Genomic DNA, 14839 nt, shown 5'->3' with positions numbered 1-14839 from the left:
TAAATTATCATAATAAATTCATTTATCAATTCAATGGTCGTCATTCTTAGACTCATGGCATTTATAGACTCTTGACATCCAATCTTATTCATTGATATTATATATATAAAAAATTCACATTTGAATTTGGTATAAATTTATATTAATTTGAATTAAATTACATTTAATTAATTTATTCAAATTCTCATATTTATTAATTAATTAAATTAGTTTAGAATTTCAACTATCACAATTCAAGTTCAAAATCATCACCATAATCATTGAAGTTAATCCAATTGCTTGTTTGAATTACCTATATAATATAAATTTAGACCATAGTTTCTAATATCATCAAAAGTCCATAGACGAATTGTCAAATTTTGCAACGGCCACCTTGTTTTTTTCTTTTACTTGCAATTGAAAACAAAAATTATTCTCTAATAAAATGCTTTATTGCCCAACTGATTACATTTGATTGATTTAGCAAAAGAATAATTACATAGGATTGTTCTGATTATGAAAATAAAAGAGGTTAAATATGATTAGACAAGGACAAACATCGGGATAGAACATGAATAAGCCGTGAGAACAATAGCAATAGAACAAGCCGTGAATAAACTGAATGGAAATCAAACCCACAAAAATTATGGAGCTCCATATAGAAATCATAAATATTTGTGTAGGACTATTTCTAAAATCCCACCAAAATTATTTCGATAAGAAAACTTTTCATTAAGTACCAATATAATTATCAACGTGTAGGACTTATTATTCAATATATATATATATATATATATATATAAGTCAAAACATGAATGAAAAAGTCCTATTTTAACATAGAGAAGTGAAAAGTCATCATTTTTGTGTCTCCTCCAAGGAATTTTTTTTCTTCTTTGTAAAGCAGAATGTCTTGTTTCCTTTTTTCAATACTCAAATTTGAGTTAATGTTGTGTTTGGTTCGGTATAACATTTTATTTATTCGGATTGGATTTGTCGTTTTAGATTTTTGTAATCCAAATAATACTCCCATAATCTTTAGTGGAATTTTACTACTTAAAACATCACATTGTGTTGATGATTTTTTCTCGAGTTTGTATTAGTCTTTTTTTTGCAGCAAAAAAAAGGTGTTATCCTATCTGAAGTCATTTTTTTATTTTCCTAATAAATAGATTTTAGAATTTGTTTTTTTATCTTGATGCATTTTTACAAGTATCCTTTAATAATTTTTATCGGTTATTATTTGACAGAATTTTTTTCGGCATTACTTACCAACCTTTGGGGAAAAACAAATTTAATTGTCGCTCAGAATCTTGGGTAGAGATTTTTTCGATACCGTTTAATTGATTTGTCCGGATTACTTTTTTCATCCGTCGCGGTTATGGAACTTACATTAGTTTTGTCTTTGAAGTCATCTAAGAGAAATTGTATTGTTGGATGATTTACATTAGAATTTAATGTATTATTTAATTTTCGTTATATTTTAATATTTACAAATTATTGTTATATTTTGTAACTCCTAATTTAATTTAACGAAAACTTATTCCTACAAAAAAAAATGAATTTATCAAATCTAAGAAACTTAGATATCAATCCCACAATGCGAACCAAATTATTATTCAGGGTTAATTTGATTCAACTTATTCGCTAATATATATAGATTATGTTTGTTAATAACATCGGATTTATTAATATCTGTTTATTCGCTAAACGCCCTTCATAGTATATCATAGTATATTGAGAGAAAAAAAAATATAAAAACATATCCCAAACAGTTTAATTCAACTTATTCACAACAGTTTATTCATTCTAAATAGTGTAAAATTTTATTTAGGTTTATATTTGATTTGACAAAAATGAGTTGAATGAAACTAGGCATTCTAAGTCTATTGGAGCCGTATAGTTTGGGTATAATCAATATAGAAACCCATAATTGGTTAATTGAGCACTCATTTCAACCAATTATTGGAAATCAAACTAGAATGGTCCACACGTATCAAAAATATCTTATAACACTATACCAACTTCCCATTATTTAACATAGATCGGAATACCTATTATTTATGTATTATTTAATTCAACCACAAAAATAATCAAAATTCAGTTCACATACAAACCCATTTCAATTGAGTTTTAAAACTTTGAAATTCTAAGAGACTAAAATTCCCCCAAACATACAATTAATGTTTCATGAACTAACTCTCTTTATCATGTCTATCAAATAAAATGTTATAATGGTTAAATTAGACTTCTTTTATTTGGGTCAATTAGAATTTTGGACTTTTCTTTCAAACCTTATCATTTGAGTCTACTTAGTGTTACAGTTATACAAAATGAGGTTTATCTTAACGGTTTTAAACGTTGTTAACTTATTACCTCTATAACATTTGTAAATAAACAAATAAATAATAAATGTCATTAATTAACTATCCAGTTTCAGCCTATAGAGGGTTTTGACTACCGAATTTCAAAAATTTATAGTCAAAACCTAAAATTTGATAAAATTCGGTAGTTAAATTAATGACACTAATCTTTTATTTATTTATAAATATTACGCACATAATAAGTTAACATATTTAAAACCGTTAATACACAATTTTGTTTTTATAATTTTAGATACTCAAATTTTAAAATTTTAAAGAACATGTTGATCTAATTTGGTACTAATAAGGAGTTTCAATCTAAAAATTCCCTTAATTAAGATTATTAATTTACTTATATAGTATATTTACATTTTGATTAACAATCTTAATCCATTTAGATGAAATGGATTTAACTAGACTGTCTTTATTTGATCAATAGTCACAAATAGTTGTTTATTTTTATATAAATTATTTTAACTTATATATTAAAATAGCATTGATATATATATATATATATATATATATATATATATATATATTTAAATAAATAGCTTCTTCTTTTTTCTAAAAAACATGAATAAACTATCAATCTAATGAATTTCAACATATTTTAATGAAATGTTATTTAAAAAATAACTTAATTTATATAGAAAGACCACATGATTTGTTTTAGTTAACTAGAATTTTGTTCAAAAAATTCTTAGAAACAAACAAAATATTTAAATACTCTATCTAAGGCTTAATTTGTAGTCTAGAATTTTTATTTTTCTTAAAGAAAATATTTTCCAGTCAAATTAATTCAAACAAACTGGGCATAGTGATTTTCTTAAAATGGTATGCCATCTTAGTCTTAATTTTAGATTACAAATGCTTAAGAAAGCAACAAATCTTACACCTTTTTAAAACCCATAAATAAACTATTAAACTATTATCAATTTCTTATATTCACCCCAAAACATTTTTTTTAATTTAGATCACTTCCATTTGAAAGGAAATTGAAATAATTCATTTTTTCCAAGGAACTTAGTGCACACAATTTTGTTTTAGGTTAATAACTAATTCTAACTTAAATTTGCCTCAAAGTTGTTCATAGTTAGTATAAAAATTGAAGAAACAAATATGTTCCATCCAAAATTCACTTAAATTATCACTTTGTTTTAATATACATAATTAAAATATATATATATATTATAACCTTATTCAATCTAAATCACACTCTCAATAACCTTAATAAGATGTTGTACCAAAAAAATAGATTTTAAATAATTTTTTAAAAAATCGTTCAAACTCATATCTCGTTCGAATAATTTATATCACAATATAAATTAATTTTTGTTTTTTTGGTATTTAAATTAATTAAACCACACATCTACTATTTGAATTTAAAATTAAACAATCCCCTCTTAAATAAATTCAACTATTATAAAAGAGAAAAAAAATACGTACAATAATATCAAAAATATTGGCCCCGGATTTTCAGGGCGTAATTCCGTTTACTTTTATTTTTTTTGGTAAGTTTTGGATAGAGTATGGATGTCATACTTCCATTAAAGTTAATTTAAGATTAACAGTCATCAAGCGTCTTTGACTCAAACTCATGCTATGCTATGGGTTTCACTTTGATGTTATTCTTTGTTTGATATTCAAAACTCAATACTTTCAATTCATTTTATTTCATATTTTTTATATATTCTTTTCATCTATATGGTAATTAAACTTTAAAAAACTAATTTAAAAAAAATTAAGTGAAACAAATATTTTATCCCAAATCCGTATAAAATCAAACAAACTCTTATTGGTGGTGGCTTGAAATTTTATTATTTTAGTCTTTTTCCTACACATTTTTAGTGTAAGTCTATTGTCTCACATTTAGAATCATAGTAAATATGGACCATCGATGACATCAATGTCATTTAAAAATACCATAGTAAAACATATTTTTTCGAGTTGTAGGTATCCTTCAACGGTCGGATATGCAGTACCGTCGTTGTTGCTCTCTGCCTCCAAATTGTTGTTGAGCTAATTTACTAGACAAGATGAGATTCACGCCCATTTCCATGTTGTCTCGAACAGGTTGACAATGATGTTAAAAAAGAATAAGGATCGACTCCCGATGTGGAAGCCACGCTGGAACAAAAAGTCCATCGTTGAAAAAAAGATTAACGCGTGATCTTCTTCACTTTTGATCAAATCATAGCAAGACTATGATTAAATCAAAGCATTCTCCTATTGAATAATAGTTCAAATCTTCGATATTTAGATTTTTCTTTCTATGAGAAACCCAAGTCGAAGAAGACGACCTTCACAAAGAAGACCACGATGAAGAAGATGACTACCGCGAACAAGACTTTAACATGTATTATTATTAAACTAAATTATAATGTTTGAACAATAATGTTATTTTTAAACTAAAATATAATGTTTGAACTGTAATATTATTTTTCAAATGAACTGTAATGTTATTTTTAAATTTGAACTTTATTGACTTATAAACTGGACTGTAATGTGTTTTAAACTGAACTGTAATGTCTGATAAACTGTACTTTAATATTTGATAAACTAAAATGTAATGTTATTTAAACTGAACTATAACGTCATTTATACTGAAATGTGACGTTTTTTAAAACTCAACTATAATGTGTTTTAAACTGAAATGTAAATTCTTATAAATTAAAATGTAATTTTTATAAACTAAACTGTAATTTCTTATAAACTGAAATGTAATTTCTGATAAACTGAAATGTAATGTCTTATAAACTCAAATGTAATGTCATTTAAACTGAACTATAACGTGATTTAAACTGAACTGTAACATTTTTTAAAACTCAACTATAATGTATTTTAAATTGAACTGTAATTTCTTATAAACTGAACTGTAATTTCTTATAAATTGAAATGTAATTTTTTATCAACTGAACTGTAATATCTAAAAGTTGAATTGTAATTTCTGATAAACTAAAATTTAATGTCATTTAAATTGAACTGTAACGTTTTTAAAACTCAACTATAATGTGTTTTAAACTGAACTATAATTTCTTATAAATTGAACTGTAATTTCTTATAAGTTGAAATGTAATTCTAATAAACTGAACTGTAACATTTTATAAATTGAATTTTAATGTCTGATATATTAAACTATAATGTCATTTAAACTGAACTATAATGTCTGATATATTAAACTGTAATGTCTGATGTATTAAATTGTCATGTTTGATATATATACTAAATTGTAATGTTTGATATATATACTAAATTGTAATGTCTAATATACTAAACTGTAATATCTGATATACTGAAATATAATGTTTGATAAAATGAAATATAATGTCATTTAAACTATATTGTAACGTCTTATATACTGAACTGCAATTTCTTATACACTAAACATATAACATAATTTCTTATAAATTGGAGTGTAATGTTTGGTAAACTAAATTGTAATGTTATTTAAACTGAACTGTAATATTTTTTAACACAGTTTCTCTCTTATTTTTTAGCTTCATGGATCAACCATCATCATCCCATCCCAATGTTCAAATCCCCACTGTTGGAATAACTTTTCGTTCCAAAAATTAGCTTCGTGAATATTAAAACGTTTATGCCCAATCAATGAGTTTTGGCATTTTTAAGCTAGGAGCAATGAATGGTCCGAATGACAAGCAAAAGTGATTCTCCATTACGTGAGTCAAAAGTGGTGTATTTTTACAAATGTAAAATATTTTACAAGTTAAATCTTTCACCAAGAAGAATTGTAATGCTAAGATAAACATTACGGTTAGGAAGAAGGTGTTGTTGATATTACAAGTGTCTTCCATTAGTATAACCATATTTTGAGCCAAGAAAAATTGAGACATCTTAGATCTCACAAGGTTCTAGATCCAATTGAGAAGACAAGATTGGATATAAAAGACGAAGCTGGAATTACTTTGGCAAAAACATTTTAATCAATTGTAGTTGAAGCTGGTAGATATGTTAATCTGACTTTTGATGAGAGAAATTGTAGAAATATATTTCAGAAGCTAGGCGGTTGAGGTTAAGAAATGGTGATGCTGAAACGCATTGTTAGTATTTCTACCGAATGCAAAGTAGATGTTTAAATTTTTATGTTTATGATGTGGACGAGGAAAACCAAATAAAGAATATATTTTGGGCTGATGGAAGATGTAGAGCTACTTATGAGTACTTCTCGGATGTCATCACCTTTGACACAAAATATTTAACAAACCATTATGATATATCTTTTGCTCCTTTTGACGTGGTTAATCATGATGGACAATTTATTTTGCTAGGATGTGGCTTACTATCTGGAGAGGAATTGAAGTCATTTATTTGGTTTTTTAAGGCCTGATTGACATGTATGCATAGACGTGCTCCAAAGGCAATAATCACCGATCAATGTCAATTAATAGCCATTGCTATTGAAAAAGTATTTCCGAACAACAAATATCATTTTTGTCTTTGGCATATCATGAAGAAACTTCCTACAAAATTGGTTTCTCATGCTTATTATAAAAGTATAAAAAAGACATTTAAGAACATTGTCTATAACTCAATCACAATTGAGTAGTGTGGAGAGAATTTTATGAAAATGATAGAAGAGTTTGAGTTGGAAGACAATTATTAGTTGAACTCCTTGCACGTAGAACGAGCTAAATTGATTCATGTGTATGTTAAATGTCACTTATGGGAAGGCATGTCAACATCGCAAAGAAGTGAAAGTATAAATGTTTTTTATGACCTTGTACATTCGAAAACATCCCTAAAGTAGTTTGTTGAGAAATATGACAGGGCGTTGAAGAAGAACATAAAGAAAGAAAATAAATTGGATTTGCACTCTTATAATTCCACCATTTCAATTGTTAGTGGATATTCTTTGGAAAGGTAATTTCAAAGTGTATATACTAACGACATTTTTAAGTTGTTCTAGAATGAGGTGAAAGGGTTGATGTTATACGACACCTCCATACTTAAAGATTATGGGACAACTACTATATTTGGAGTGGTGGAAACCATTCTAGGAACTGATGGAGAATATTTGAGAGATATTTCAATAAAGTTACCCTTCACCCCAATGAAGACTTCTGTAAACTATCAATGTCAAATGTTCGAGTTTAGAGGGCTATTGCGTGGGCATATTTTTGCGGTATTAAGAAGAATGAAAGTGAAAAAGGTGCTAACGAATTATATTTTGGACCGCTTGTATAAAGATTTTAAAAGAGGTTATCAAAGTATCAATAAAATTTATGATTCTAATATGTGTGACATTGAAAGAAATCGGTATAACTATCTTACTCCAATGATGCAAGAGCTCTAATAAATTGTAGCACAATCTAATCATAATACTTCTATTTTGGCTGAAGTGGTGAAAAAAATGAAGGAAAATTTATTGAATATTCAGGAACATCAACTTCTAAACCAATAACTTCTGCACATAAAACTTTTGCACCAACCCCTTCTGCACCAGCACAATTGATCCTGTGAGAGTAAATGCCAGAGTTCAACCATCAACAAAATGTAATCAATTTATCATCAAAAGAGTTATAAACAAATCGACTGCAAGGGTAAAAAATAAAATTAATTTTTGAGATGTGATGTTACTTCGATATTTGTAAAATGTTATAGATACTACATATATTTCATGCAAAATCTATTGTTTTTTGTATTAACGACTATACATGATTCAATATCAACACAACAAGAACAATGGAATGATCCAGTCTTGACTCAATTCTTTTTCACACCATTTTTGTCCTCTCAAATATATCTTGAAGATGATGTTTGCGGGGACAACATTCAACGAAGATAGTATGAACATTATGTATGTTGTAATATATTTGGATATTTTTAAACAATTGTAAATACTACATTTCGGTATACAAGTGTATATAGTTTAGTAAATAAGACGTTAAAGTTCAGTTTAAATGACATTATATTTTAATTTATCAGACATTATTGTTCAGTATATCAGATATTACAGTTCAATATATCATACATTATAGTTTAGTTTATCAAACATTATATTTCAGTTTATCAGAATTTACATTTCAGTTTATAATAATTTATAGTTCAATTTTGATAACATTATAATTGAGTTTTAAAAAACGTTAATGTTCTGTGTATGGAAAATTACAGTTTATTATATAAGACATTACAGTACAGTTTAAATGACATTATATTTCAGTTTATCAGAGATTACATTTTAGTATATCAGACATTATAGTTTAGAATATCAGACATTACAATTTAGTATATTATACATAAATTTCAGTTTAAATAACATTACAGTACAGTTCAATTGATATTACATTTTAGTTTATCAGACATTATAGTTTAGTTTATTAGACATTACATTTCAGTTTATCGGAATTTACATTTTAATTCATAAGAATTTATAGTTCAGTTTTAATAACATTATAGTTGAGTTTTAAAAAACGGTAATGTTCAATGTATAAAAAATTAGAATTCAGTATATAAGATAAGATGTTACATTTCAGTTTAAATGGAATCATAGTATAATTCAACCGACATTATATTTTAGTTTATCATACATTACAATTGAGTTTATTAGACATTACAGTTGAGTTAACCAGACATTACATTTCAGGTTCATAAAAATAACATTTCAAATATGTACACAATGTGATGGTTTATAAAGAGAGTAATTAACAAAGAGTTACATTAAGAAATATGAGTTCTGAGATTGTTGGTTTTTGAGTGAAGTAGTCGGGAAATGTAATGCCTCATCAATCGATTAAGCTTTTTCTTCGAATTTTTTAAGGTGATGCCACACTCTCAATTATTGTCTTCATCCATATAGGTCTCCATATGACGCATAAGATACACTCCACAATTGTCGTAGTTTATATTATATTGTCATTGCATTGATAACAACTTCAGCTTGTAGGTGGAGAGTAAATCAGCTATGGGAAACTCCATAAAGTGTAAAAAATCAATAAACTTTTTCAATATCTCCATCACCTGGTCATACTTGTAATCAAACGTAATATTGTCGGGGAGTTTCCTATTGTCAATAATTTCGATTTTGTGTGTGTTTCTATTGTAAATGGCTAAGTAAAAATAATTACTTACATAGAGAGGCAAAAAATCTGCATAGATATAAATGTCAATTTAGTTTTAGGCACGTCAAATGTAGTATTTATAATGTTTGAGATGGTTAATTTGACCAAAATGAAAGTTAGTAAGATCATAGTATGAGAGGTTAGTTAGGGTGTGGATAAATGTGGATGAGATGGTTAGTTAACTGAAATGATGATAAAAAAGTCATGTTGTATATTGTAAAATATGTGAAGAGATTGTTCACGAGATAAGAGGCTGGTTGGGGATTAGTGAGAAAAGTGAGAGTAAAAGAGATTAGTAATGTTGGAGATGGTTAATTTGACCGAAGTGAATGTATAAGTTCACAAATGTGAGGTCAATTATTGGGGTGGATAAATGTGGAATGAGATGGATATTTAGCTTAATTGAGGATAAAGAAGGTTGGGTTGTATATCGTAAAATATGTTAATATATGGTTTGTTTGATAAAGTGAAAGTAAGGTTTCAAAATAAGATGTCGATTGTGAATTGGTGGATAAATATGAAATGAGATGGTTAATTAGTCAAAGTGAAAGTAAGGTAACGAGATGAGAGGTCGGGTTGTATATTATAAAATATGTGAGAATATGAGTTATTTGATGAAGTGAAAATAAGGTCTTTGATAGATGAATTTTTTTTTTACGGTTCAAATTTGACTATACCCGCTTATTTCTTAAAAAATTTCAATATACTTCAATGTTTATTTATCTAATTATTAAAAAATGGTAAAACTTACCTTTATCCACTAGTTTTATTCGAAATTTTTCTCGTTATTTTTTAAGCTCACCCCAAAATTTTTTTAAGCCCACCCCAATCCTATTTCTTGGGTCTGTCCCTGTGAGAGATCAATTGTGATTGGTGGATAAATGTGAAATGATATGATTTTTTAATAGTCGAAGTGAAAGTAACGTAAATATATGATAGGTCGACTGGAAAAGAAATTAATATTGGTGGTTAAAATATGCGAAAAGATTAGTTGTTTGACCGAAGTGAAAGTTAAGGTCACGAGATGAGAAGTCCGATTTAAATTGGTAAATGTGGAATGAGATAGTTGGTCAGTTAAAGTGATTTAAGGTCATGAGATGAAAGGTCGATTGAGCATTAATGGGCTAAAGTGAGGGTAAAAAAGAGATTGGTAATATTTGAGATTTTTTATTTGACCAAAGTGAAAGTTTAAGGTCATGAGATGAGAGGTGCATTATGTGAGAAGATGATTTGTTTTACCGAAATGAATAAAATGTGAAATAAAAGTGTTTTATTTTTTATTCTAATATATTATTCGTGATTTATTAAAAATTTAAAAATTTAATACATGTTTTAAAATTATCATTTTTTATTGAATTTATTTTGTTTAAACTTTGATGGAATCCTCCTAGTTTAGATAATCTCATATCAAACAAGCTCAAAATTTGGTACATAATTCCAATGGATGACCTGGCATTGTCACGTTTACATGACCAGTTGACACGTAGGTGTATGTTGACTATCAAACATACATGATGGTGACTGTACATGTTGGTCCATGGGAATGAACATAACTCCTTTTTGGGTTATGAAATATTAGTTTGATTAAGCTTATAATTCTCTTATTTAAAATAATTAGATAGTTTTTTTTTTTTTTTTTGGTATGAAAACAAATTGCTATGTCGGTTTGATCCAACTTATTTATGATAATTTATTCACACAACCCTAACTTATTTGGGAAGAATAAGCTGAATCAAACTAACACGAAAATATATGAATGACATTTGGATTTTGGGGACCAATAATCCATTCATTCAGCAACTATATTATAGGGTGTGCCTATTAGTATTATCTTCTAAACCTATATATTATTATTGGTATCACTATCATACAAGATTTGGCATCAAATCCTTATCTTTTCATTTAAAAGTCTAATGTACAGAAGAAATGAAATCAAGATTGTAACAGCTCATAATCATAACATGATGTTTAGCCAGATTGATGGACTGCGGTTCTTAAGATGAATTGGGTTATGCCAAGTGTGGAGTCCGGAATTGTTATATTTTGTAGGACCGATTCATAAGGTGCATGATAACGACTTGTCATACAAGTGCATTCAAATCGCTTAGATTTAACGGTACATTATTTTAAAAAGATGAAGATTAGTCATGTCAAAAGAATTTTTTTATTAATTTTTTTTATAATCAAATCAAAACGTGGTTGATTTTTCAATTAGTTTTGGTCCAACAAGTTACTATGATGAGACATATAACCTTCAAACTCAGTTAGTGCTCCCAACTTTTTGTATTGCTTCCATTTTCTTTAGTTAGTGGTATTTTTTATTTCTTACTAAAAAAGTAAAAACAAATAGGTTTTTTTTTAAATAATGAATTGTGTGAAATGTTTCCAAATATAATTTATGTCATGCAAGAAACAAACCAAAAAAAAAAAGATAATAGTCTTTCCAAGATTATACTTATCAAATTGATAGTTTGATACAAAATTGCTATAAAATAAAATAAACTACAATATTTTTAAAATCAAAACAGTTGTTTTCTAAAAATCAATAGAAAGAGATCTATTTTAACCAGATATATTTATTTGTCTTTTTGGAAGAGACTTGAAAAATTTTCTTAACTAAAAAATAAAATATTTTAAATGATAGATAAAAAATATAAGAAATGAACCAATTCATTTTTTCTTGTTTTCTTTTTTATGGTACCGATATGAACATATTTAATCTTACAACATGATATTTAAAATATCAATCGGTGTTACCCTATTCCGATTGGCTAGAGTCCAAATTGTCCACTTTGTAGAAGAATTAGACACTCTCATAGGATCATTCCGTAAAGACTCTCACACAATGAATAACTTTTGGTGATTAATAACTGTTATATTAAAGAAAAATGTGAACACCTCTAATCCAAAAGAAACAAGTATTGTGATTCGATATAACTTGTGGAAATTTTAGAAATACGAAAAACATGACTAAATATTCTCTGGCACTTGGATCTAAAACTCAATCCAAATAAATACCAAAATTGTGGTTCTTCCCCATTGAATTGACAAACAAAAAGAATTTCATTAATTAAGGCATCAACCATTAATTAAGTGACATTAGTTCCATGCTTAGCCTTCTTAGACATAATCTGGTTGGCCAAAGTCTTAACAAGACCAATTAAGGTGTTGTTGAATGCGCTAACAATTTATTAAAATAGTGGTCCATATCTTAGGTCATATAAAACAAATTAAACTATAGTTTACTTACAAATAATCATTAAGATGGGGATGGTTAATTAAAGCCATTTCCTTAGGGATATTAATTAGCTTTAATGTATATCTTATTATAGATTTAGACCCACTAAAATGTAAATTAATCTCTTCCATTAATGTATTCTAGAGATTCATATAAATAATTGACTCATTTAGAAATAGTATTTTAATTTTTTTTAAATGACTTCCACAATTTATTTGATGTTGTTTTAAATCATTATAATTGCCAATTTACTTATTGTTGATTGGAATCATCTGGATATTTATTTACACATGTCATATATGATGGTTTCTGGTGGAAACTCATTAGGTTTGTAATTTCAATGTGAAAAGGGTAAGGGGTTGATTTTTAGTTATTTTTTTCTATTAATTTCACTTTTTTTTGTTTGTCGTTTGTTTGCTCGGAATAAAAGGTAAGGAATTGATAGAGTTAGGTTTATAGCTATCGCGGCAAGATGATTTTTAATGGACTTCGACTCTACTAAGAACTCGGAAGCATCTCATGTAACTTATGATTTTAACGATATAAAATCATCATTTTCCTATTAAGTCTTCTAATAAAACAATTCTATTAATACAAATTTATGTTTAAAAGATAAAAATAAAATGCATCTCTCTATTATCAAGTTTTGGAACTGTTTAAGTAATTAAGTGGTGTTTAGCTAAATGTTTTCAACACGCAATTAGAAGTCTAGCAAGTTGAACAAAGTAGTCTCCTTTAGTCCAATTAAACAAACTAGTGTTAAATTGACTATATGTCCAATTATTCGTCAACAAAGGATGCTTTATACATTTTTTTCCTTTTTTAATTAAATCTTCATGCTTATATATGGTTTAAGTTATAAGATTATTTTAAAAAATTTTAGTATAATTAGAGATAAACTACACAATAATATCTACCCAACTCCTCTCCTTCGAGTACCTACTTACCACGTCTCTTGGAATCCAATGACCAATCCGAGAGTCCAGATGATTTTATGGCGTGAAAATCAATGACGATAATTCTCAAGAACGAATACGTTTGAAAAAATGATAATGATGCTAATTACCCTTTCTTTTTTGTGACCCGGGTTTATTGTGAGATGGTTCCCATAACCCTTTTTAAATGAGAACGTTATTAGTGGGAATTAATCTAAAACTTTTAATTTATTAGATAATTAGAGACATGCATAATGATGCTAATTTAATTCTTCTAGTTAAAATGATTGACTTTAAATTATTGTTTATCTTAGAAGTAAACTGAGTGTTTCAATTTATTACAAAATTCAATTTTTTTATTTTAAAGTGAAATGAAGGGATAATTGAAAATAATTGAAAATGGATGTTTAGGTAGTTTAGCATTCAATAGGGATGTATATATAGGCCTCATATATTCAATAAATTTACAAAAGGTGGCAATCAAATTAATTTTCTGTTAATTATGTTTATTTTGTTTGGAGTTTTCTGGATTTTAGGTTAATGAGATCACCTTAATTAGTTGAGACAACTAAGGTCAATATTATGCAAAATGAAGAAGTTGCATTTTTCAGTTTGACCATCTTAGCTAAGATAAAATGATTTTCAAATTGACTATAATTTTCTCATGAAGAAAGTAGTATATCTAACAATAACAACCCAATGAGGAGGCAAGTGGGTTAATAGATTCTTCAAAACCAAACATCAACATTATGAATAACCATTTTTATCAAGATGAAAGTTTGGGTCTTTGTTAGTTTCCACATTATTGATGATTACCTTTGAATATTCTTTGAACTAAAAATGGATCATTGTGATGAAAGTTTTATTGATGAAGGATGGTAACATGTGAGTATAATATAGGACATAATTCGTGAGTGTAATTGTATAAAGAGACCACGATTGATGTTACATAACGATGTTCAACTATGGTTGATTGAGATGATTTTATTAGTAAGTGTAGATTATAAGTCTTTAAGTTTAGTTGATATGTTTTGTCTATAGAAATGTTGAGGATAAGTGAGAAAGAGAGATTGAGACATCATTTTCAAATTATTTTCCTCCTAAACATATGGGCTAATTTAGCCCTAAGGTTTATTTAAACTATGGATGGTGTGGAATTATAGGGTATATATGTACTATTGCAATTTTGAAGAAACTAAGGTCAAATCCTATGGATACATTAATACTAGAGCAACTAATCGAGAAGGT

This window comes from Impatiens glandulifera, chromosome 4 (genome assembly GCF_907164915.1).
Source record: "Impatiens glandulifera chromosome 4, dImpGla2.1, whole genome shotgun sequence".
Classification (NCBI taxonomy): domain Eukaryota; kingdom Viridiplantae; phylum Streptophyta; class Magnoliopsida; order Ericales; family Balsaminaceae; genus Impatiens; species Impatiens glandulifera.
The sequence above is the reverse complement of the archived record's forward strand: the minus strand, read 5'-3'. Positions refer to the sequence as shown.